This window comes from Macaca nemestrina, chromosome 6 (genome assembly GCF_043159975.1).
Source record: "Macaca nemestrina isolate mMacNem1 chromosome 6, mMacNem.hap1, whole genome shotgun sequence".
Taxonomy (NCBI): Eukaryota; Metazoa; Chordata; class Mammalia; order Primates; family Cercopithecidae; genus Macaca; species Macaca nemestrina.
In genome coordinates this window covers 136,388,651-136,413,489 of record NC_092130.1, presented here as the reverse complement: position 1 = coordinate 136,413,489, position 24,839 = coordinate 136,388,651, and the positions used below count along the sequence as shown (strand labels likewise).

Here is a 24,839-nt window from a genome sequence, read left to right as displayed (position 1 = left end):
GATCCAGGGAGGCACCCATTGCCTCTCCCTATCCGGCTAAAGACTTGCCATTGTTCCTGCATGGCTAAGTGCCTGGGTTCGTCCTAATTGAGCTGAACACTAGTCGCTGGATTCCAGGGTTCTCTTCCTTGACCCAGGGCTTCTAATAGACCCATAACACTCACCGCATGGCCCAAGATTCCATTCCTTGGAATCTGTGAGGCCAAGAACCCCCAGTCAGAGAACAAGAGGCTTGCCGCCATCTTGGAAGTGACCCGCCACCATCATGGAAGCCCTGGAAGAAAGGACCCTGGTAACAATTTTCCTGTTATCTCTAGTTTCAGGGAGGCTGAATTACGTAATAGTTACGAGCAAAGAATCCAGAATCACTGCTTTTGTTAGCTTTGTGACAATCTTCTGACTTCGTCTCAATCTTCAATCTTCGTCTCAATCTTCAAACTTCATCTCAAAATTTCAATTTGAGGTTAAAGATTAAATAATAATAATATCAACATTTACTGCTTATTATGTTTCAGATTGTTTTAAGCTGTTTGTTTCACCTCTTAAACTTTAAAATATTATAACCACTTTATTTAAACCTACAGTTTTCTTATCAGTTGGGTATTATAATTTTCCCTTTGTAGAGATAAAAAAAAAATGTCAAGTGAAGAGAAGTCCTCTCACTTGCCAATATCATAGAGCCAGGAAAAGTCAGATTCAGGACATGGAATTAGGTCACCTAGTTGCTTACGTCTTTCCTCCTGGATTTACATTTTCAAAAGCTTCAGGAATCATCCGCACTTTTTTGGGGGAGTAGCTTATTTTGTTCTTATGGTCATATTTAAAAAAAAAAAAAAACCTTTTTTTCTTTCATGATTTTAATTTTTAATAAATGATGCTCTTTCAGATGTTCATCTAATTACAATATTGATTTATAAAATTATGAGGTCAGAAATTTTTTCTTCATAATTTTCTCTCTTCCTGTTTGCCCTACTTTTCTGCTTTCTTTCTTTCCTCTTCTTCCTCATCTTCCATAATATTTTTTTCATATTCTACTTTTGTGCCTTAATTTTTTTCATAAAACTATATGTCAAAATGAAATCACATTTTCATCCCTTTAGCACAATTTCCATTAAATTAAAATTTTTGGAAGTTAAGCATCTCACTAATGAGCTATTTCTTTTTATTATTTTTTAAAGTAATAAATCATTTCATATCTTAAGTATTTATGAGTAGGTAGAAATTCCTACCATTGAATAAAGTGTTAAACTAGAAAACAAAAGAACAAACAAAAACATACAAAGCATAATAGCAAAATAGTTTTCCTAATGATAGTGTTTTATGTAGAATGCCAAGTGTTGACAGCAGTTTATAATATTTGTATCTAAAACTTAAGAGTTATAATAATAAATTATAATTTATATTATTTAACATGTTTATCATATTTCATTGTTCTACCTTTATTATAGAAGATTTACAGCATAATAGACTTTTGAGATAATTTTCACATTTAAGTAAGTTTAAGAGTTTTTAATCATTTTCAAAAAAATTGCTTTCAATATACTGTGACGTCTTCTTCATTAAAAAAAGAGAAAGAGATACTGACTGAAACTGGATGTTTTTCTGGTGATTCACGTTTATTATAATTAAGAATAAATATACAATGTTGCTCTAAGGATTCAGCGGTAAGTGCTACCTAAAGGAAGCAATGTTTCTGTATGTTTGTATTTATTTTCTTTATCTTTTCAGCAAATATTTGATAACTACTTGGTATATGGCATACACTATCCTAAATACAACAGATATAAGGAACAACAAACTAACAGAAAAGCTTTTGTGTGGATTTTTTTAAGTCTTTCATCAGAATATTTTAATTTTTCTGTTCTTTTCACAGCTATATGTAGTACATGAGTGAAAGAATGTGCTACTCACCTTCTGTATGGCTTTGTGAAAGTCACATGACTTCTTTGGAACTTAATTTCTTTATCTATAAAGGGTAGGTAGGTGTTGGACCTAATCAACCTCTCCCAATGACAGTCCAGACCCAGGAGGGAACAATATCCAGGGTTTTGACTTTATTTCTTCCCATTCATTAGCAAGGATCTGGGACTCAGCTCATTTATTTTTGTCTCTCCTTCTCTCCTATATTTCTGATGTATGCAATAAAAATTTTAGATGCTATTCAGATATTTACTGGAAAAAATCTAGGTGGTTTCTATGGTCTCTTTCATTATGTAGTATTCCAAAATCTATGGTTCTGTATATGTATTTATACATTGATACTTGTGTCATCTGGTAGATTCTGTTTTATTATTAACAAAAAATAATTTGTTAAAAAATAACACATTAGGAAAAATGGAAGCAACTTCCGGTAGATAAAGTATAAGGTTGGGTGTGGTGGCTCATGCCTGTATTGAAAGGCCAAGGTAAGAGGATTGCTTGAGGTCAGGTGTTTGACACCAGCCTGGCTGACACAGTGAGACCCTGTCTCTACAAAAACAAAAGGGAGAGAGAGAGAGAGGGAGAGAGAGAGAGAGAGGTTGTAAGGGAAGTGAAATCTGTGGAGGGTAAAGAAATTTGATGTAATTAACCTAATTTTAAAAGCTCTCAAGAATAAGCCTTTATAACTTCATTTTTAAAAATGCTTTAATTTCTTATAAATACCTCTTAGGTTTTCAAAAGGTGGAGAGAATATTGAGAAATCAACCATGTTAGAAAGAATGAATAAAGCCTAGTATTTGACAGCACAGCAGGGGTACTATAGTCAATAATAATTTAATTGTACATTTCAACATAACTAAAAGTACGATTGTACTGTTTGTAACACAAAGGATACATGCTTGAGGGTTGGATACCCAATTTTCCATGATGTGATTATTACGCATTGCATCCCTGTACCAAAATATCTCATGTACCCCACAAATATGCATACCTACTATGTACCCACAAAAATTAAAAGTACAACATTTTTTAAAAAATTGTGTAATCATCATACACAGTGACAAGTACATGACATAAAACTAGAAAACATTATATATTTTTGAGATATGGTAATATTGGCTGAAAAAATAACTTTTAACATTTTTCAGCATAAAGAACTGAAGGACACACATATACCCCCCCCACACACACACACAGAAGCAGAATCTAAATTTAGCAGCAACATTGTTAATAGAAGCCAGTATATATGCATGAGAAAGTCTATATAAAAATCTAACAATTTAAAAAGTTTTCACTGACAACAGAATAGAATATATTATTTCCTTTAGATATTTTTTAAAAACATCACCATTAAATTTACCAAAGCTTTTATTGCTATTGTCATTCTGCATTTTATACATTGTCTTCATGAAAGTGTTTGTTTAAATTATTTATTAATGTTTTTAAATTTTATTTCTGAAATGTTTATTATTGTTTTTCTTATTAAATGCATGGTGTATCTTTGTGTTTAACATTTCCTCTAGGAGTGCCTAAATTGGTTTTGAAATCATCCTTATATCTTTACAGAATCCCTGAAGGGCATTATAATGGCATATTCTAGTTTGGGAAAATAAACCCAATAAAATTTAAGTCATAATTATGATGACTAGTGACACTGACTGAGAAACAAGATAATTTTTCTCTCTAGGACCCAATGCAAAATAAGGTTTTTATGGAGCACTGATTTTTTTTTTAATTTAGTTACATTCCAGTCTGAAATACTTGAATTTTCCATAGGCAAAGAGTTAATACACCAGAAATAAAACTCTAGATGTCCACATGTTGATGATTACCAATAGATTTTTGAGATAAGCCGTAGTGAAAAATTGGTTTGTATTAATGATTTTGATATTTGTTATTGGGTTTAGAGTAGGAAAAAATTGTGGACTTAAAATTACAACTCTTTATTTTCAGAAAAAAGTGATTATCCTCTATCTTGTTTGAAATATGAGTATTAGAAAAAAATTATAATGGATCAAATAACATTTTCCTTGAGCTGTTAGATTGCATCTAATTTTGAAAGTCTAATGTTTCAGTGTGTCCTTATGCCTCCATTCTTAGAGTTAAAGATGGATACCAGATGGACACCATCTGTATCTATCATTAATGGACTAATATTTCTCTCAATTGGCTTAAAAATGGGAAATTGGAAAGATAAACCAGAATTTTCAAAATAATGTATAATAAAGGAACAATTTCTACTATTTGGAGCCAAAGTAAAATATATACCTTGAAAGTTGAACTAGATGCTACACTGTGTACTACTATAATAACATAACTAGCAAACATTTCAAGAAAATAAGACAGAATTCATCAGAGAATATAAATTGATGTCATCTTTACAGTGAAATTCAAAATCAATCATTTAAAAATATAATTGAAATGGCAAGTAAAGTAACATGATTTTATTCTGAGCTGTATGAATAACATATTTTTCATGCTAAGACTATCTCTGTAAAAGCGTTCAATAATGGGAAGGGAGAGTCACAAATCTTTCTTAGATGTTTTTTCCCTGAAATGATTTGTATATTACTTCATTGCTCTAAGGAAGATAAAGATAACTGAAATGGCTTTCTCCAAACAAAAGTCTACTTACATAATAGAAAACATATGTTATATAAATACATATAAACTGTTTTCAAAAAAGTATGATGAAAGAAAACGTGTTTTCAAAACTTGTGAACACTCATCTGATGCCTACATTTCTTCTCTGATAGCCCAATCAAATAGTCATCTTTGTGATATTTGAATACTTGCCTTGATGTAAGTTCAGGAACTCACATTTGCATAGAAGACTTCTAATCTTTAAAGGTTTATACATAAATTATTACTTATGGCTTTTAACCATTAATTCTTGCTTGGTTTTAGTGGTTACAATAGTAATACAAATAAGCATTTTAAAAGTACCTTTTGAAATATTTTCAAAATCCTGTCATCTATGTTCCTTTTATAGTATTGATCTGCACATTAGCCTTATAGTATAATTTAGTCATTATTATATCTATTTTTAGATAAAGAAATTGAGATTCAGAGAGATAGTAGTTGGTTCAAAGTTATGTACCTAGCAAGTAACAGATACTAATCATAAACTTAGATTTTCTGTACCAAATTATTCTGCATTATTTTCTACAGTGAGTATCATATGTATCATATGTAATTTGGTATTCTATACTCTTTATTCCATATTCTATAACAATTGAGTTTCATAATATATGTGATACTCTATTATAGAAAAATTCTAATTTTTTTATGCATATTAGTTTCTCAGATATTCAGTAACACCCACTAATGACAATATCAAGCGGTATCAAGTTTAATAACTCAAGTTCTGGAGTGATACAGACCTAGGTTTGAAGAGTTAACTCATAATTCAGTGACCTTGGACAAATTACTATACAAGACAAACCTCATTTCTTCATTCACAAAATGAAAATTTTTTAAAAAGCAACCAATCACCAAATATAGAATTATATAATTTTAACATAATGGAATGGCTGGTACATAGGTAATATTCAATTAGGGTTAATTATTTTTATTTCCTTATATTATCATTACCATCATTATTATTTTTTGGCATCTCATCCAGTTTTCACTTCTGTAAACAAGACAGCAATTCTTCATTTCATATTATTCAAATTCTCCTCAAAATCCTGATTGTACTTGTCTGGATTGACTTTATCTGTTTTATTCTTTAAGTGAGGCGTACAAATACATTACTCAAGTTCTTATCATGTTTTTCTTAATGTAAGCAAGGAATAAATTTGATTAAGAAATTATATCATTTTTTTTTCTAATTGTTTGCTTTCAAGACTAAAAGCTCCTTGAGCACTGGGTGATGATATATTCTACCTTTTACCCCAGAACCTAGTAGAAATGCAGGCTGATCATTAGCTCTTAACTAAACAAGTAAACTTTATTCACCTGTGTACTACTAGCTCTGGCACACTCTATATTTTGTACGTGTTTGTTTGTTTGTGTACCTATCAGTAGTGTTTTATATTCATTATTCAAAATCCTTCCAGTTAATATTTATCTTTTAATCATTCATTATGGTCACTAAGATTTTTCTGTTTTCCAGCATCTGCAGTTTGCAATGATATCTTTCAAGTAACTGTTTCAAATAGAAGGAGTTATCAGTGAAGTCTTGCAACATATTACTAGAAATTTCCCTCTACTCTGATATAGATCATTTAATTAACATTAATGATATGATTTAAGAAGATATTCACCTACTGTTCTCAAATCTATATTGTTTCACTTAGAAATATTTTCAACTGCCATTAGAATGCTTTATTGAAAAGAAAGAGGTAGAACATGAGGTTGGAACATTAGATAGAATATATAATATCTTTTTTTTGTTAACACAGTCAAATATTTTTAACTTCATTGCATAGGTAATGCAAAGATTCTTTTAAAATTGACACCTGAAAATGACTTGTTCATATTATTATTCTAGAAATACAACTCTGTTGGGAACATTGAACACATATTAGAGCATTATGAGACTGCAGGTTCAAAGAATATCTGGAAGATTAAGGTAGTCATTCAGAAAAGAGGATATGAGAATTAGAATAAAGGAAGTGAAATTTCTGCATTGTTTCTAATTATTCACAAGATATCCTATAAGATATATGTCTACAATTTAAACATATAATGAAGCACATAAAAAGATGAATATGCAAAATTCAGCACATTTAAAAATAGGATACAAGGTTATCTAGTATAAATATGTCTATAATAAAAGTTTCAATGGATGAAGTTTAGAATAGTGTAAAGATTACAAGTTTTTGAAAATTTATGAGATGGTGAAAGTAAATCACATATGGCTTATACCAAATATAAACTAAATTGTGATTACCTGCTGTGTTTTTCTTAGGAATTGCACTGGTTTCTTACTTGCTTTAAGTTTCTTAATTTTTCTTAAAAATCAAGTATTTGGGTAAATTCCTTATCTGATATTTAATTGTCTTTCTTATACTCATCAAATTGTTACATACCTGAAATTGTTACTCAAATTACATACATCAAACTGTTACTTGAATTTTATAATTCGAAGATTGATTTAATTCATGTTAAAAACTGTAATGAATCTCTTAGTAACATCTCACATATACATGTAGTATCTATTGATGACAGTTTCTTAGGAAAAAACATGCATGTTTAACTGAAAAAGCATGTTTCAAACATCTAGGCAATATTTATACTGATAATAATTATAATATGATTGTAAACATTGCCTACTTTGTCTGTGCAATACCGATAGTACATTTTTATAATGTTAATATATCTCTTAAACAAACTAACAAAAACAAAATCTTAATAGATTATTGACTTGACTTAAATTATTTTAAAAGATTATGATGTTGAATCTTAAACACGAGAGAAGTGGAGAGAAATTAAAGGAGACATAAAGAGGACCTAAAAGTTTAGAAAATGGAAACTGTCAAAAAAGGTAAATCAGTTAATGACACATGCAAGCCACTCCAAAACTCTATGACATAAAATAGCAACCCTTTCTTCCTCTCATATCTGTAAGTCAGCTGGAGTTAAGCTGATTAGTCTTGATTTAGTGAGAGTTGGTCTAAATCCATTGAGTGTGTTTAGGTTTTCTCCACGTGCTACTCATTCTTTGCATATTGGTGGCCTACCTTAAGTATGTTCTTGTCATGGTGACAGCAGAAGTTTAACATAAATTTAAAAATTTTATTTCAGCCACATTCCATTGGTTAACACAAGTCATATGACTGAGCTCAAAGCCAAGCCATGTAGTATGAAAAGACAGCACTTCTAGGGGTAGGAATTGCAAAATTATATGTCAAAGTGTACAGATAAGGGAAGGAGGAAATATTGGGGTCAGTTATTCAATCTACCATAAAAATAAAGTTAACAGAAAGTCTGATGATAAAATTTGGAGAAGAAAGAGCCATGGATAAATTCAAATTCAGCTATTCCTCAATCCAAAACCAATTTCTGAAAAATTTACTGAGAATTATGTCACATCTATGAACTATTTGAATGCTCACCTAAGCTATGTGATTCTGTTTCATGACTGCCCCCAGAAACCTCTTCTAAAGCCTCTACAGGCCTCCATTGCTGCCAACAGAAGTGCAAGGTCATTAACAAAACAATAAAAAGAGCCTTCAAACTTGAGCTAATATCCGAGTTTACTTTATTCATAGTGACTCTTCATAGTGGGAAAATAACCAAGTTATATTTGATTTTGTAGCTCTCCACCACAGACTTACATCCTTAAGCTTTCCTGCTCTTAGATGAAAGATATCTAAAACTTCCAAAATACTATCCAAGCAGGCCACTCACCTGGAAATGGGTCTATTAGCTTTCTTTTATGTCTTATCAGCAGAGGAGTAGGAAAAGGGAGAATAAGATTAGAAAGCAAGTGGAACTTTGTGAAGTTAAGTATATCAGTTTTCAAGGCTCTCATTTCTAAATGTAAGTACTTGCTCTCATGCCTGCCCTACAATGCCTAGAAAAAAGTCCCATATTTCAAATTACTCCCTGTTATTAAGGTAAAATGTATTTTTTTTTTTTTTTTTGAGACGGAGTCTCACTCTGTCGCCCAGGCCGTAGTGCAGTGGCATGATCTCAGCTCACTGCAAGCTCCACCTCCTCCCGAGTTCACACCATTCTCCTGCCTAAGCCTCCTGAGTAGCTGGGACTACAGGCACCTGCCACCAAGCCTGACTAATTTTTGTGTTTTTAGTAGAGACAGGGTTTCACCATCTTGGCTAGGATGGTCTTGATCTCTTGACCTCCTGATCTGCCCGCCTCGGCCTCCCAAAGTGCTGGAATTACAGGCATAAGCCACCGCGCCCAGCCAGTAAAATGTATTCTTACGTTGTTTATTTCCATTCATGTGATTAAGATTATGGAATGGTAGGGTTGGGACTAGGGATTCTCATATTCTTGAATCTCTGCTAGTGATATTTAATTCAGTGTCTCTCCTTCCCATTCTCAGGGTCCCATGACTTGTATTGGTCACTCTCCTTTAGTCTAAATCTGGAGACCAGAAAAAAAAATTTTTTCTACAGTCCCCAAAATTTCTTATTTTGGTCACTGAAAATCATAATTGGGGATATGTGTAATAAATCGGAACTAATATGGGTTGCAAATAAAGTCCTTTTATTAATACATCAGATGCTTACACATCTTGAGAAATGACCAAAGACAACCAAACACAGAAGCAAAAGAAGTAAGCTAAAGTCCTGGCACTGTCTTCTGGGATAGAATCTTTTCCCTTCTGTGATGCTGTGTTACTTATTTTTCACTGGGAAGTTGAAAAATGAAACCTTCTTCCTCTATGTAACTTCACCAAGCTTCTTTGTAATTATCCATAATTCAGAATCTGAGTAAACTTTAAAAGGAGGAAGAGTAATAGTTGTCATAACAGGAGTGGTTCTTGTTTAGGACTAGATTGTGCTTGTATTACAGATTTGAGAGGTATTTCAATTTGCTGACACCAAAACTTGTATCCTGGAGGAAAAAATTAATGAGTGACAAATATTATTGATATCAGCTAATTATATCTTCTGCTAAACTATAATCTAAAGTTTAGAAAAAGGATTAAATAGATTGATCACATATTAAATTTGTTAATACACATGAATATATTTGTTAATACATATGAATTAACATATTGAATATATTTGCTAATATATATAAAATATATGACTGTTGCATAGAAAATATGTTAAAATATTATAATTTTATCTTTTGGTGACAAATATCCCATATTTATTATATCAGTGCTATTTCCTCAGTTCCATTAGGCCAGAAACTATGTGTTTGCATATTAGTGGTGAGTGGCTAGCTTCCCAGTCATGTTTTGCTGAAGCTCTTTTAAGACTCTCTACCTAAAGATCCAGAATCATGGCATTCCTGAGACAAACTGATAGCATTAGAAGACAGACAAATTCCTAGGCAGACAGGCATGGGTCCCTTGTGAAACCTGGCCTTCAAGCCAAAGACAGCCTGAAGACTGAAAACCGAACTGCTGGTTTTGGATAGAGTCCAGTGTGTGAACTTCTATTCTTGTTTGCCCACTGTTTCCTGATTGGTTCTCTCTGAATAATGCTCTTTAACCAATGGAATGTTACCTTTTCCAAAGGCTACCTACAGCCTGCGCCTCCTCATTCCAAACCTATAAAAACCTGGACTCAGCTACATAGATGGCTACCTGCTTTCAGGCCCCCTCTCACACAGAGGGCTACCCACTTCAGGTTTCCTGTCATTTTCAGAAGCTTCTCTGTCACTCAATAAAATTCTCCCCTGCCTTGCTCTCTCTCTGGTGTCCATGTAATCTCATTCTTCTTGGTCACGGGACAAGAACCCAGAACCCACCAAATGGAAGGTGCAAGAAGAGTTATAACACTGTAACCCTCCCTCCCACTCACCAAGCAACAGGGGAGAAAAAGCTGCTGGGTGCCCCATGCCCCCATTTGCTCAGCTGCAGGTGGCAGGACAGAAAGAGCTGTGACACACCCTTGTTCCCTGAAGCTGAAGGCAGTGGAAATGAATGAGAGCTGTAACACTTCCTGGGTTCTCAGACTTTGGGACTCCCCAAGCAGAAGCTGTAACACCCTTTGGGGCTCTGTGCTTGCTGGCATCTCCAAGTTTTCAGGGCACTACCATACCCCCTTGTCTGAGTGCTGACACCCAGCCACAGAAGCCACTTACAGCATGCCTGGTCCTGCCGTGAGCTGAGCATAGGTGCCATGGTGATTGTGGGATTCGGGCTGGGGAGTGAACAGAGCGCAGCCTGCTGGGCCAAGTGGGCAGAGGAAGCCCAGCAGACACAAGTGAAGCCCAGGCAGAGGTGCCACCAGCCAGAGAGGTTTCCAACTGGTAAAATGGCACTGAAAGAATTCTGTGTCAAAACCTAACCTGAGAAGAGAGGAGCAATAATAAAATAATAATAACACATTTTTAGTAGATGTTTACAGCAATGCTGAATGTTTTCATTTCATTCAATCATATCCCTGTTGTCCATTTCACAGGAAGCTGGATTGCAGACAACTGATCTAACTTGTCCAATATCACATAGCTAGCAATTGGTGAGGCAGGAAGCTTGCAAAATCATACTCCTCACCATTATGCCATCTTACCTCCTAGAAGGTGAGTTGAAGAATACTTTTGCTAAAGTCTGGTATGTTTGGGATATTATATGTCACTTGTCTTTAGACATACTGATGCCTAGTGCATATTGCTGGATTCACCCTTTCGCTTTATGAAAGGTATTGCAGTTCCATTCTAGTTCTAAACCTAACCTAATTGAAATCCTGAAAATCCTCCTATTTCTGCCAAGGTTATTTGCCTTTGGAGTCCCACTCTCTAGATATTGCACACCTGGGCACTGGTTTGAAAGAAGCTCGAGTTAGCCTTTCTGTTGCCATATTTTAATTTGAGTAGCTGACCACTCCCAGAGGAGTATGCCCCAGAGTGTGACCTGTGTTCAGTGGTTTTCCCCATTTTCTAAGATAACCACTTAAGTTTTATTATAGTAAGCCCTCATTTAATGTCATCAGTAGGTTTTGGAGACATCAACTTTAAGCAAGTTGTTGGAAATCAAGGGTGTCCAATCTTCTGTCTTCCCTGAGTCACACTGGAGGAAGAATGATCTTGGGCCAACCATAAAAACTAACACTAATGATAGTTGATGAGCTAAAAAATAAAATCACGAAAACATTTCATAATGTTTCAAGAAAGTTAGCAAATTTGTGTTGGGCTGCATTCAAAGCAGTCCTCGGTCACATGTGACCCATGAGCTGTGGGTTGGACAAGCTTGAATGAAACCCACTTTACCATAGGCTAATTGATATAAACAAGAGTTAAGTTCCAATGGCATATTTCTGGTCACAAAAACATATTAAACTTCTAAATAAAGACCCAAAACACTTCTAATATTAAACATTGAAATAATTGTGATCCACCCATACATTTAAGAAATATTAATGAAAACAAGATAAATATTTACCGAATTTTTGGTGAATCAGTGAGTGATGGCAGTTGTAGTGATGGTGTGTTAAATCAAGGAAGAAATGTTAGCAAAGCAAAAACTGTAAGGAGCATCTCCTTGAGAAACAAATACAGTAGGCTGCCTGAGCACTTTCCTACTGCATTTTTTTGTCATGCGTTTATATAATTATCATAGATTTTATTAACTTTTATTTTATAATAAGCATTCATTTTTCCAGCCTACTTATTCCAGTTTAGAGTCACCAGTGGTCAGATCCTCTCCCAGCAGCTCAGGGCGCAAGGTGGGAACTGCCCTGGACAGGAAGCTGTCACATTGCAGCATGCACCCACACACACCCCAACACTCACTCACTTTGGAACCATTTAGACATACCAGTGAACCTCATGTGAACTTCCTTGGGATGTGGAAGGAAACCAGACTACCCAGAGAAAAGCCATGTACACATGCAGAGAACATGTAGACTCCACACAGACAGTGGCCGTGACCAAGAATTAGTGATTTTCTTCTCATCAAAGTGATTATAAAATGACTTTGAATGAAATGGTCTTATTTGAGGACTTGCCCTGTCTCACAGCTAAGTCCATCTGAATTGTGAGAGAAATGGGTCTGACATGAGTCATCTACTCTCTTATTATTCACTTATTATCAATAAGAAGCATCTTAACTGAGATGGTTGGAATTGCTGTCCTCAATTCCATTCAGGCTTAAGCCTGTGATATCTTTATTAGCATTATATTATATTCCAAAGTTTCTAAATTCATTACTCAAAACACTAGCAGGTCTCAATCAGTTGTTAGTCGCCACAGTATTCAAAATATTGATACTTGTGAATGACTTACTTTTATTCTATAAATTAGGTCATAGCCAATATTTCAGTACACAAACATTATTTTTATTCATTTGAATCCCAGTATATTTTCTTAACTTGTAGGAAAAAGTGGTAGCATGTCAGTCAGCAAACCAGGAATTATATCTTACTGCTACCTCTCATCACTGCATCTTCCTAAAACACGAACATTCATAATATGTAGTATATTGTCTCTAAAAATATATAGATTTTGTGTACATTTCTTCTAATTGATCATGTCTGCTTATTTTCTTCTGGATTAAGGATCAAGGAGATAGTGTATTAGATGATTTGATAAATTTCCAATGCTTTGCAAAGTAGTTGAACAACTTTTTCTTTGTGATGCTAGGTGGCACTACTAGTCAAGGCTTGGTATTTCATAGCTGACTTTCTTATTCTGAAGGTTGTAAATAGACATATGAAGTAATATTTAACATTGAAAATATGATAATCAATTTGATGATCTATGAATTGTCATGAACGTTGAGAGTAAAGTTTCCTTTAAGGTTAAAATCTTTCAAGTGAAGGAAATTATAAAGTCAAATGTAAACAACAAAATAAGAGAAATAGAGCAATAGGATTTTTTGGCTTTATAATTCAATTTAAAAATTAAGGTGCATTTATTTTTCTGGCAGCTGACCATAAAGCTTAAATATCCAGTAAGCAGTTGCTCTGAAAAAGAAAACAAAAAGGAAATATCAGTCTGTAGATTTCAATGCTCCCAGATACAAGTGTTTTTACAACACCTAAAATATTTCTTCAGAGTATAATCATTAAAAAAAAATAGCTGTAACTTTCTCTTATTTTATCAATATATTTCACTGCATGAAAGCATTATCCCATTTTCAGGCAATTTATATTGTTATATGTCTATGGAAAATGAGTATTTTTTTGGTAAATGGCAGTAGGTTTAACCTCAAGGAGAATTAAAAATCTATGATACAGAAACATAGGATCCTGAAGTTTTTTCAATGCCACATAAAGATTTGTATCTTGAATATATTCATCCAATGTTACTTGGATGTTACTTCTCCATGTTTGGTTAGTATCAAATACCAGTCTTTTGTTTATTGTATAGTAAGCTTACAAAGAAAAGGCAAATTCTCAGCCATTTATGCAGACATCGAAGTCCCATGTTTTAACGTTTGGATCATCCAAACGGAACCTACAGCATTCTGACCATTAGCTGGGTCATTAGCTAGGCACTGAGGGCCTCACCTGGGTAACTCGAGAATCTCCTCAATCTGGCTCTTTGATTTGGCTTTCACAGGCCAGTACTTTTTATTTCTTCTCATCTGTCTGCTATCATGTTAACAAGCCAAGGCAACTCTCAGCAGCTCATTGACTACATAATAAAATGAGATTAGAATTTCATCAGCTAAAGAATGGCATACTTTCAGGGCTTTAGGCTCGAGACGAATATTTGTGTGTGCCTTGGTCATCAAATAAGGAAAAAAAAGACCCAAATACAAATCAAATACACAAGTAAAACCCATAATTGTTGCCCACAAGAACTACTTGCTCAAGTTGGCTAAGCCTGATTGAAAACACAGATAAACTCCAAACCAAAAAACCCAGCATTTTTCATGTTACTGACATGTTATGGCTAGACTCATCTCAGTGTTGTTGCTGCACTAATAACCGTTATCTAATTTATATTTTGTTAATATGAACCTTGGTTCAAGAAAAGTCAATTAATGATGTTTGTAGCTGCTGGAAGACTGCCTTTAAAAAAATAAAAAGGGAATTTAGGATAAATAGGTGAAATACGTGATCACTGAGTTACTGAGGTGGATATTGTATTAAATATCTCATGGCTCCTGGAGATTTGGGGAACTTCTGGATGCTTTTTCTCCAACATAAATGAAACTTTCAAAAACACTGAAAGAAACACAATGTTGTTTATTGTGCAAGAACAGTCAAGACTACTTAAATGGGATATTGTGACAAAGTGCTGCCAATTAATGCTGTATCTAATCTCAAATACATGCAAGACTTTTATCCTTCTTAGTAGGCTGACCAAAAAGACTAAAAGAAGTTGTCTTAATTGTGTTTATATTTTCAAGCCACATTTTCCATATACAATTAAGCTATTTAAAATTCTACAATTGAAGTACTTGTCTTTAATTATAAGGTCTGGGTTTATTTGATTAAAATGTGATTTGGCATAGTTGCATGACTGACATTTTAATTAAGAAAATTGCATTTATATTTTTGATATTCTAACTAGTTGTTTTATCCGTTACGCATGACACATAAACACATTCTGAAAATTAGTTCACTGGATATTTCTTATCCTGCAAAATTTAAATAGCAGAAATATATATACTATACATAAATATATGTGTTTATTGACTTGCATGTGATAGGAAGTTAGATAAATAAAGCAACTTTAATGTACTCTATTTATTATTAATTAGTGAAACACAAGAACTTAAATAGCCCAGGCCATTTTAGGAGGAATAAAGATGTTTTTAAATGACTAGCAGACCTGTAACAAATCCTGTTTCTCTGTTAAACTAACTGCTTTTATTGCATTTATATCCTTGCTAGTGCTGAAAGGTAAAAGCAAGCTAGGAAGCTGCATGACTGAGAAACCCAAACAACTCTTCATTTTTTTTTTTTTCATTTTCCAGTCCTATGCCTTGAGAATTTGCCATCTGGATTGCATACTGTAGTCAGTGTTTTAGCTCTTGACGTTTTAAAACAATAGCACTGTACCATTTTAACATGTAGTTTCATAACAAAATAAATGTGTCATGCATTAAATTATGCAGGCATATATTTACAAATCCTCATGTGCCCAAAGAACATAGTGAGGACAGTCACTTGCTGGTTTGTTATGATACACTACAGTGTAGGGTTGATAATGTATAATGCACGTATTATCAACCCAGCATTTATTAGTATTTAGGGGAAAATATTTCAGAGAAAATACACCATATTTTGCTTTGATTTGGGCTTTCTCAAAGTTAATTATTATCCATGTGACTAAGATGCTTTATTTCTCTTTAATATGTTCATCTCAGGGTATTTGCCTGAGGTTGAACTGTTTTTGATTAACTTTATGTGATAATGAGAACCATGAAAATAGCCTTGTTTAGGGAGTTCCTTCCTTCTGATGTTACATATAAAACTGCGGAAGTCTTATAATATTTAACACTGAACTTTTTTCCCTTTCTGCACCCAGGCCTCAAACTAATCATGAAAGTGTGAGGAATGATTTTATCTAAAGTCATTGCTCTTTTGTAAGGTGTGCCTAAGTGAAGAGTTCAACTGGCTTTATTGAGGTTAAAAAAAAAAAAACACACACATTCTAATGAGAGTTCAAGGAGATTCTTTTGTGCTCTCCAAGGACAGACATGGAGTCAGGTCAGCAATTGTGGACCTACACTTCCTCTCTTATCATAATCTGCATGGTTTTAGCTAATCACTAATGACTACTGGTGTTTCTTCCACATTCTGTATTTATAATAGAGAGACAACTGACTGGATAAAATTATCAAAGTTATTTGAGGATGGCTCTAAAAATATTTTTTTTTTCCTTCACAAACTACATAAGATTGTAGATAAAGAAAATTTTTGTCTTCTATTTGATTTTACTTCTGTTTTGATGAACTCATCTTGATGCTGATTTTTATCAAATGAAGTAGTTAATGAGCTCATTGTCCACATTAATCTGTGAACATAATCACAAAGACACATTGGTCCGAGTCTCCCTCATACTCTCCCTGCAGGATGGTTGCTTTGACTTATTTCCAATGTCTATTCCAATTAGCTGTAGTATGGGCAGACCACACATGGTAAATTTAAGGAAAAAAAAAGCAATTCAGGCATAATAAACACATCAGACAGGTTATGAGCATGCAAAAATGCCCGTTAGTCTGAGATTTCTCACAAGACTGTTATATAACTGGCAGATAATTTGTGTGGCCTGACCATGCATTTGGATCCAGAGAAATAAATGTTTGTTTCATGTTATTAAAAATTTTACTATTTTGGTTACCGAAAGTATAATTGATAATTTAAGAAATAACTATTTGAAAAAATAATGTACAGTTAATGAGAATACATAAGAAATGCAAAACTCATTTCACATTTAAAGGTACTTGAAATGCATAGTCCCTTCCCCTCATCAGTTGAGGGCCATAAAGTACTAGTATTCATAAAATTCAATTGCTGAGACCTTCTAATGAAAATTGACATAAGTCTGCACAATTGGATCCTTTAATTTCCTTAAAGAAATACATTTAAAAGAAATTGAATCATAATTGAATAAGATAATTCTAGCAATTAAGTGGTTATTCAATGGACTATTTCCTATATAACACAACAAATGAAACATTTTTCAAAAGGAAGAAAAGTCATGAAAATGCTTGCAGACAGAAAAGAATAATAAATTTTTAAACTACAAAGCTAATAAACTAGATAAACTGATGTCATGCTAAGGAAACCCATCCTAGTTCACTAGAGTCTAACATCTAAAACCATTAAGTGATCCGTTCCTTTCCACTACCACATTACAAAGGTGCTAAGTTACAGGCATCAGATTAACTCCTCACACATTTAGGTTAAACTTTGCTTGAAATGTCACCATATATATTTAAAGACAGAATGTTTTCTTTCAAGAGTGTTTGTGAAAACTCTGATTATATTTATATGCATATACACATACATGTATACATAATTTTATTTACTTTTTAAAATAAGTCAGTATCTTAAAAGGAAAATAAGATCCAATAGTTTTGACAAATAAAAGTTGTACTTAGATCTATCATTCATGAGATCACGGGGTTCCTACACCACAACTGATACTACTATCAGTAATATTAAAACTGCTTGCTTCTTGGAGATCAAATTAACTAGTTTCTATTTGGCTTCTGTGTAAAAAAACATTGTAAGAATTAATATTTTGAAATATTTCATATGAATTTAGCACTGGTTTCTTTTTTAAAAAACCATTGAAATACACAAGCTGATGATTTACTGAATATTTAATGTTTCCATAATATCAATCCTGGACTAATAAACAGCTGCTTCTATTTTTATGTACATGGTGTATTTAGGACTAGTCTCATTTAATCTGATTATTTTGAAAACATTATGATTTAGAATAACCTGGCTACAAAGCCTTAATTTTTGTTGCATCTTTGAAATTAAATGTTATTTTAAAGTTTTATTGGATTTGTTATTTTAATGAATTAATTACTTTAAATTTTACTTTTTGGGCAATAAGCACATAAAATGGAGAAGCTGCAGAGATAAGACATGCTATAGAATTTTAGTACAGAAAATATACTATTTTAGAAAGATTTACCATTTAGAAAAATTTTTGAAAATAATAAGAAATGTGTTTTTGTATTTATTGAAATTGTATCATTTTTATAAATATAATCATCTGAACTGTTTCAACTTACTGTACAGCACTGTCCTATATAACTTTTTGCAATGATAAAAATGCTGTATGTCTGCAAGTCCCAAAACACTAGCCAGTAGTCAAATTTGACTTAAAATATGGCTAGTTCAACTAAGGAACTGAATTTTTAATTTTATTTTAAAAATTTACTTAAATTTGAATAGCATATGGCTAGTGACTACTCTATTGGACAACATAATATAGAATATTGGCTCAATAAAACTGATAATTTCTTTAGCATTGACCTTGATTATTACTAGGAAGAGTGAGATGCTACTGTATTTTCTAAATATATTTTTGGAAACGAAAAAATTAAATATGAGGAAACACTTGTGCTTAGGTAATGTAAGAGACACTTCAACCACACTATTGTGGACGTTTTTTGTCAGTAGACAAAACTTGTAACTATTGATGCGGAAAATGATGTCTGTAATTCTTGTGGAGTTTCCTCTAAGGCTATTACCAGGTGCACTCTAATTTGCTCTTTAAACCCACTTTCAAGCCTTTGGAAACAATAAATATGCAAAATATGTTACTATGAACTGACTATGCAACATGAAATCCAATACCCTGAAAAGATTTTTCAGTGACCCATGCAGTTCTAAACAACAAACTACATTTTAAAGCAAAACCCATAAATCAAGCTGTATCTGTATACAATCCTGCAAAATTAAAGTAGGCAAGTGTTTTTAAATACTACAGTTCTTTATTCCAGTGTGTTAATTCATTAACTTCAGAAAAATAATTCACTGTCAATATTTTACAGCCAAATTCAAATTGCTGTATTAATTCTAACTCCTTCTATACCTGATTACCTCCCTTTTTCCTCTCTTTTCTTTCCAGAATGCTGATTTTCTGTGCAGGCCCCATTAGCCTTTCTCTCTGAATACATTATTGCTCCCTGGTTTCCAGTAAAGGCTCCTGGTTTCTGTGTTTCTAATCAAGGTCTCCATTAAACAGTCACAGAGGTTATTGTTTGGTTATGTTTGTAGTTAGTAGCTCTTAGCTTTATCTACTTAGTGGTGGTTTACAAATTCCTGCTAATGCTAAATTAGAACAGTAATTTCTGGTGGCTTCTACTCCTATTTTCCCTTTTCCCTTCCCCTGTTGCAGATCAGAGACAGGGGCGGAGGGAGGGAAAGCCACTGAGAGGAGATGAAAACCTTTAACAAACTCACCCTGTGGGACAGTGGATAAGGAAGATCACAGTTGTTTAGCCTGGGGATCTGGATCTTATTAATGTCACCAGTCTTCCCCAATTCTCAGTGGCAGAAATCTGAATTCTTTCTCCTGTCAACAGGCCTTAGCATTAACTGAAGTTCGCTAAACTTTCTGTAACTAAATGAATTGAAGGTTGCTGAAATTGCTCTCTTTCCTTTAAAAGAACAGTGAATGGTGTCACCACCGTGTTGCTGTTGATGTCCAAAAACTGACAGAGGCCAAAGCATGTCATTTGAGTACCCCTTCTATCAGTCATAAGCTGCTTTTCTGAATTTGAGGTTTAAACATGTAGTTTTGTAAAGCACTAGAAGAGATGTGCTATAATGTATTTCTCCTGCATTGTGTTTGCTCTTGCAGTCTGACTTAGAGCAAACTTCTGCTTTTGCGATTTAGTTGATTCCACAGATATTTCAAGAACAAATAATGAATCAGAGTGAAAGGTAAAGGGTGTTAAATATTATATATGAGGAATAAGCTTTTAATTATTCTCTCATAAAACATTTAGTGTATTCATAAAAATAAATTTTCTTTTTTTTTCCTTTTTTTCTGGGATATTTTCCTTTTTAAAAAATTATAGCAATGGACAGAGAATAATATATCAATACAAATGAAATAATTCAATTTAATTCTTTTCAAGTATAAAGGTGAACCTCAAACTTAGTCAAATGCAACTGGTTAATGGGGTATCAATATAGTAGCTAAGACTTACAAAGTACTGACTTCATGCCCCCACTTTACGTATATTAGCATATTTAATACTCTTTCCAACTCCATGAGGTAGGTAGTAGTATTAGTTCCATTTTTTAAATAAATAAATCAAAATGTCAAGATGCTAAGTAATTTGTTCATGATCACACAGCTAGTAAAAGCTGCAAGCTGATTTAACCCAGGCAATCTAGCTCCAGTATCTATTGTAGTATTTTTAATTATGACACAACATTCTGTCTCTTTCAATTAAAAAAATTCATCTCTCATTACTTTCGACTCTACTCTATTACATCCCAATCCCCTTTACTATGTACTGATATGTTGAATAATTTTATAACTCTCTGGTGACTTTTGGTTGTTAAAATTAGACTATACCTTCCCAAGTACAACAGAGATTATGTCTAAGAGGGCTCAGAAGAGAGGAGGTATGGCCTGGCTCAGAGATATTTTTTCTCTTTCTTTTTTTTTTTAAGGCTTGTATTCTCTATTGAGGGAGGTGAAGATGAGGAAGAGGGAAATAGAAATCTCTACTTTAATTTGATATGTACTTGTGGTGTCCCTATAGGTGGTGTTGATGCGGACAGGAGACAGGGAAATACTGCGTAGAAGAGGGCCGATCTCTAACAAAGGCCTCACCCTCAAGCCTGGAAACCCACTGCCTTAAATAAGAACAGGCATTCCTGTTTTCACAACCAAAAGTTGCCTTTTGGCTTGCCACGCTACCCTATCCTGTACCTATAAAAACCCCAAACCCCTGGCTCCATGAGGAGATGAACAGAAGAACAGAAATAGCAGAATGGCACGGCCTAGAGGAGTTCAGCTGGGGAGGTTGGAGAGGAGATTGGTTGCTGGATGGCCAAACTCCAGGAAAAGATCATCTTCTCACTCCATCCGCCTTCCAGCTCCCCAACCACTGCGAGCCACTTCCACCACTCAATAAAAGACCTGCAGTTATCCTTCAAGTCCGTGTGTGACCTGATTCTTCCTGGACACCAGACAAGGACCTGGGTACCAAGAGAGCACTGAGCTGGTTAACACTTAAGCCATCTGCAGATGGCAAGGCTAAAAGAGCGCACTGTAACACATGCCCACTTGGGCTTCAGGAGTCGCAGGCTCCCACCCCTGGATACTGCTGTGTGGCTAAAGCCCAAGGGTACTCAACCCAGTTCCTGCACCTTCTGTCTGCTTACTCCCTGTCTCATAAGGGGTTTGAGTGTACACTCCTGCCGAACAGCCACACCCCTGTCACACATCCTGCAAGAGGGTCAGGGAACTCTCCCATTCCAGCATGTGTGATTTTCCAGTGGTGGTGTTCAGAAGTGTGTCTCCCAATGGCCTATAGTAGTAAAATGTGAAAAGGGAGATATAAATTAAAGATGGAATTTATAACCAAAAGAGAAGCAGAACTTAAAGAGTTGGAAAATTATCAGCCTGGTCATGTAAGAAATGAAAAGGCAAAGCATGTCGGAGAGAAAAACCCAGGATGTGGCTGAGCAACCACTTAAGGAGATTGGTATGGATTAAAAATAATAAAAAAGAAGCCAGATGCTATTCATTAAAGCAATGGAAGCATGACCCCAAAGGTATTTCAGAGATCTTCAGGGCTGACACTCCCATCAAAGGCCCAAAGTGCCAGGGCCTTGAGGGCAGAATGGATTTTGAGTGTGTGTGTGTTTTGGGTGGGGGAGGGTGTCCCAGGGCACATATAGGACATCAGGGGTTACTACCCAGGCCTGTCTGAAGTCCCTATTCCCCAAATTCTGGTGCAGCGATCCTCAGCTGCCCCACCTGTGGTTCAAGCAGGTGCATGTGTGGCTTAGGCTGCTGCTCCAGAAGGCACAAGCCATAAACATTGGCAGTGTCCTGTTGGTGCTAATTCTGCAGGTTCGCAGAGTGCAAGAACTGTGGGGGCATCTTTACTTCCACCTAGATTTCACAGGATATTTCAGACAGCCTCGGGGGCTTGGCAGAGACTTGCTGCAAGGGTGGGGCTGCCACAGAGTGTCTCCACTAGGGCAATGCCCAGCAGAACTGAGGGGTGAAGGCCACCAAAGACAGTTCCCACTAGGGCAATATTTACTCAAGTCATGAGGCAGGGCTGCTTCTGAGATTCCAGATCTGTAGAGCCATTTACATGCAATGCTAGTCTGAGAGAGCCACAGACACCTGAATCTAAACCATGAGAACAGCAGCAAGGGCTATGCCCAGCAAAGCCATGGGGGTGGGGTCCCTCAGATCCTTGGAGACCCAATCTCCTCCCAGTATGCCTGGAAGTTGGGACATGGACTAAAAGAAGATTACTCTCAACCTGTGATATTTAATGATTTTTGCCCTTTTAGGGTTTAGACTTACTTGGAACCTGTTACCGTTTTTCATCTTGCTTATTTTTTTTTTTCCTTTTTGGAATGAGAATGCCTATCCAATGCCCATTCCACCACTGTATTTTGAAAGTACATAACTTGCTTGATTGCACAAGTTCATAGCTGGAAAGCAATTTGCCTCAGGATGATATCTAGGTGAGACTCAGAACTTTAGACTTTAAATTTCATACTGGAATGGGTTAAGATTTTTGAGGCTTTGGGATATAATGAATATGTTTTTTACATGAGGAGGACATGAATTTTGAAGGGTCAGAAATGGAATAATATAGTTTCAATATGTACCCTCCAAAATTCAGGCGTTGCTTATGTGATAATATTAAAAGGTTTTCAGAAATGCAGATAATTTTGTATGTTGATTTTATATTCTGCAACTTTGCTGAATTTATTAGTTCTAACAGTTTTTTGTGTGTAGTATCTTTAGGATTTTCTACATATAAAATTACATCACCTCTGAATAGAGATAAATTTGCTTCTTCCTTTTCAACTTGGATGTCTTATTTATTTTTCTTGCCTAGTATCTCTAGTTAGAACTTCCAGTACTGTGTTAAATAGAAGTGTTGAAAGCAGGAATTCTTGCCTTGTCCCTGATATTAGAGGAAAAGTTTTCAGCCTTTTATCGTTACAGATGATGTTAGTTGTGGATTTTAGCTATTTTTAAGTATTATTACATCATGTCTCAATCTCCTTCAAGTTTGAAATCATGATACAGTAAGTCTATTACATTTAAGACATTTTTCTATTGAAAAAGCAATTTACTGGAATGCATCCTCTCCCTTTTTGCAGATGTTTAGCAAGTATGGGACTAGAAAGGCATTAGTGTGTTTGCTTCAATTATACCCCAGTCTCATTGTTAATGTTCCATACCTCACCTTCCCAAGGCTAATTAACTACAAGATGCCTTTTTTCACCACCACTCCCTTCCTTTGGGTCCAAATGGGAGTATCATTATCCTCCTTTGGATTATTTTATGTTTTATTTGGCCACCCTTCAGACATACATACTTGGCTGATGTGGTATTAATTTGTCCCCACTGACATACAGTAAAAGTAATTTAGCACCTACATTTTGCATCCTTAGTTAAATTAAGTTTTGTGAGTGTGGGGAATCCAGTACTTTGCAAACAGTAGGTTTCAGTAAATGTTGACTGAAGACTGGCTGAAGCCTGTGAAGTAATTTTGTTATCACAGCAATTACATCTCAACAGTCATCAACAAATACTGCTACTTAGGACAGTAGCATTTCACAGCTGCTAATAAGTTTTGTGAGACAGCACAGCTGTTGACTATCACTGGGGATAACAAAAACATTCCAGTAAGAACAGGAGGCAGGAAAGAGAGCAAGTGCAGCGAAAAGAAAATACAGATCTGCTTCTAACTTTGGAAGTATTTTAAAGAAGATATAATAGGAGAGCACTCAACGTTTTTAAAAGCAGCAACCGCAACCAAATTGAGCTAAAAATAAAAATTGAATTTACTTATTTTAATATCTGAAATGCCTTCTTTTATTTTAAAAATATAAATTATGAAAACTTTATGAAATAATTTGTTAGAACTAAAATAAAATAAATTTAAGTAAACTAAAGTTATATGTTATCTAAAGCTATAGGACCAGAATATCACAACCTCCAAATATTTTCTTCAAAAAAAATCAAATTTTTTTCAAGTCACCATTGAAAAGTAACTCACAACAGTATCTAAGAATAGCAGCCTGGTTTTCCTTTTGGTAATACAGTCACTGATATAATGAATATTTAATTTCTTAAAAAAGAAAAGAACTAGCACCTGCTTTGAGCCAAATCATTCTATTTGGAAGTCAAGAATCAGTAACTGTAAAAAATGGCAGTTACTCTCTAATCTTGTTATTAATTTCAATGAAGCCTTCAAACACATGTTTCTAAGGAAAATAAAAGAGGACTCAGTTTGAGAATAATACTTTGGGAGTGATGCAGATGACCTGAACATTTTCATTTACATTGCATTGTTACAAAGCAATGATTTTTAAATGTATTTATGGAAATATTTGAGAATGAGTTTAATAATGTATTAAGCTATGGGACATTCTAAGAGCTTTTTATCTTGCTAAAGAGAAGAATTGGTAAGTGTAATTCATTTTTATAGTAACATATGTCATGGATTGTAGCAGTTTTAGCATTTGTTAAATGGAGCCATCTTATTACCTTTGCCCAGTTTTAGAAAGAATTTGCCCCATATCAAACAAGTTGAGGAAAGAGGAACAGAATATTACAACTATTAATAGGTGGCCTCTTGATAGGGGCAGTGTCTATGAAGAAGAGAGAGTGCTTTCGTTCAATCA

General features: G+C 34.4%; 2 long non-coding RNA genes across 3 annotated transcripts; one reads left to right on the top strand and one right to left on the bottom strand.

Annotated features, from left to right (window-relative positions):
- The first annotated feature begins 221 nt into the window (after nt 1-221).
- LOC105487494 (uncharacterized) lies at nt 222-21,107 on the top strand. Of its 2 annotated transcripts, XR_011624310.1 has the most exons (4): nt 244-292; nt 7,314-7,411; nt 10,974-11,091; nt 20,711-21,107. It is a non-coding gene; the product is annotated as an uncharacterized lncRNA (long non-coding RNA). The 2 variants fall into 2 exon arrangements; XR_011624309.1 differs by lacking the exon at nt 7,314-7,411 and having other exon boundaries at nt 222-292.
- Nucleotides 12,824-24,318, bottom strand: LOC105487493 (uncharacterized). Its single transcript, XR_011624311.1, has 3 exons — nt 24,212-24,318; nt 14,019-14,145; nt 12,824-13,472 (listed from the first exon to the last, which is right to left on the bottom strand). It is a non-coding gene; the product is annotated as an uncharacterized lncRNA (long non-coding RNA).
- Between the last annotated feature and the right edge of the window lie 521 nt (nt 24,319-24,839).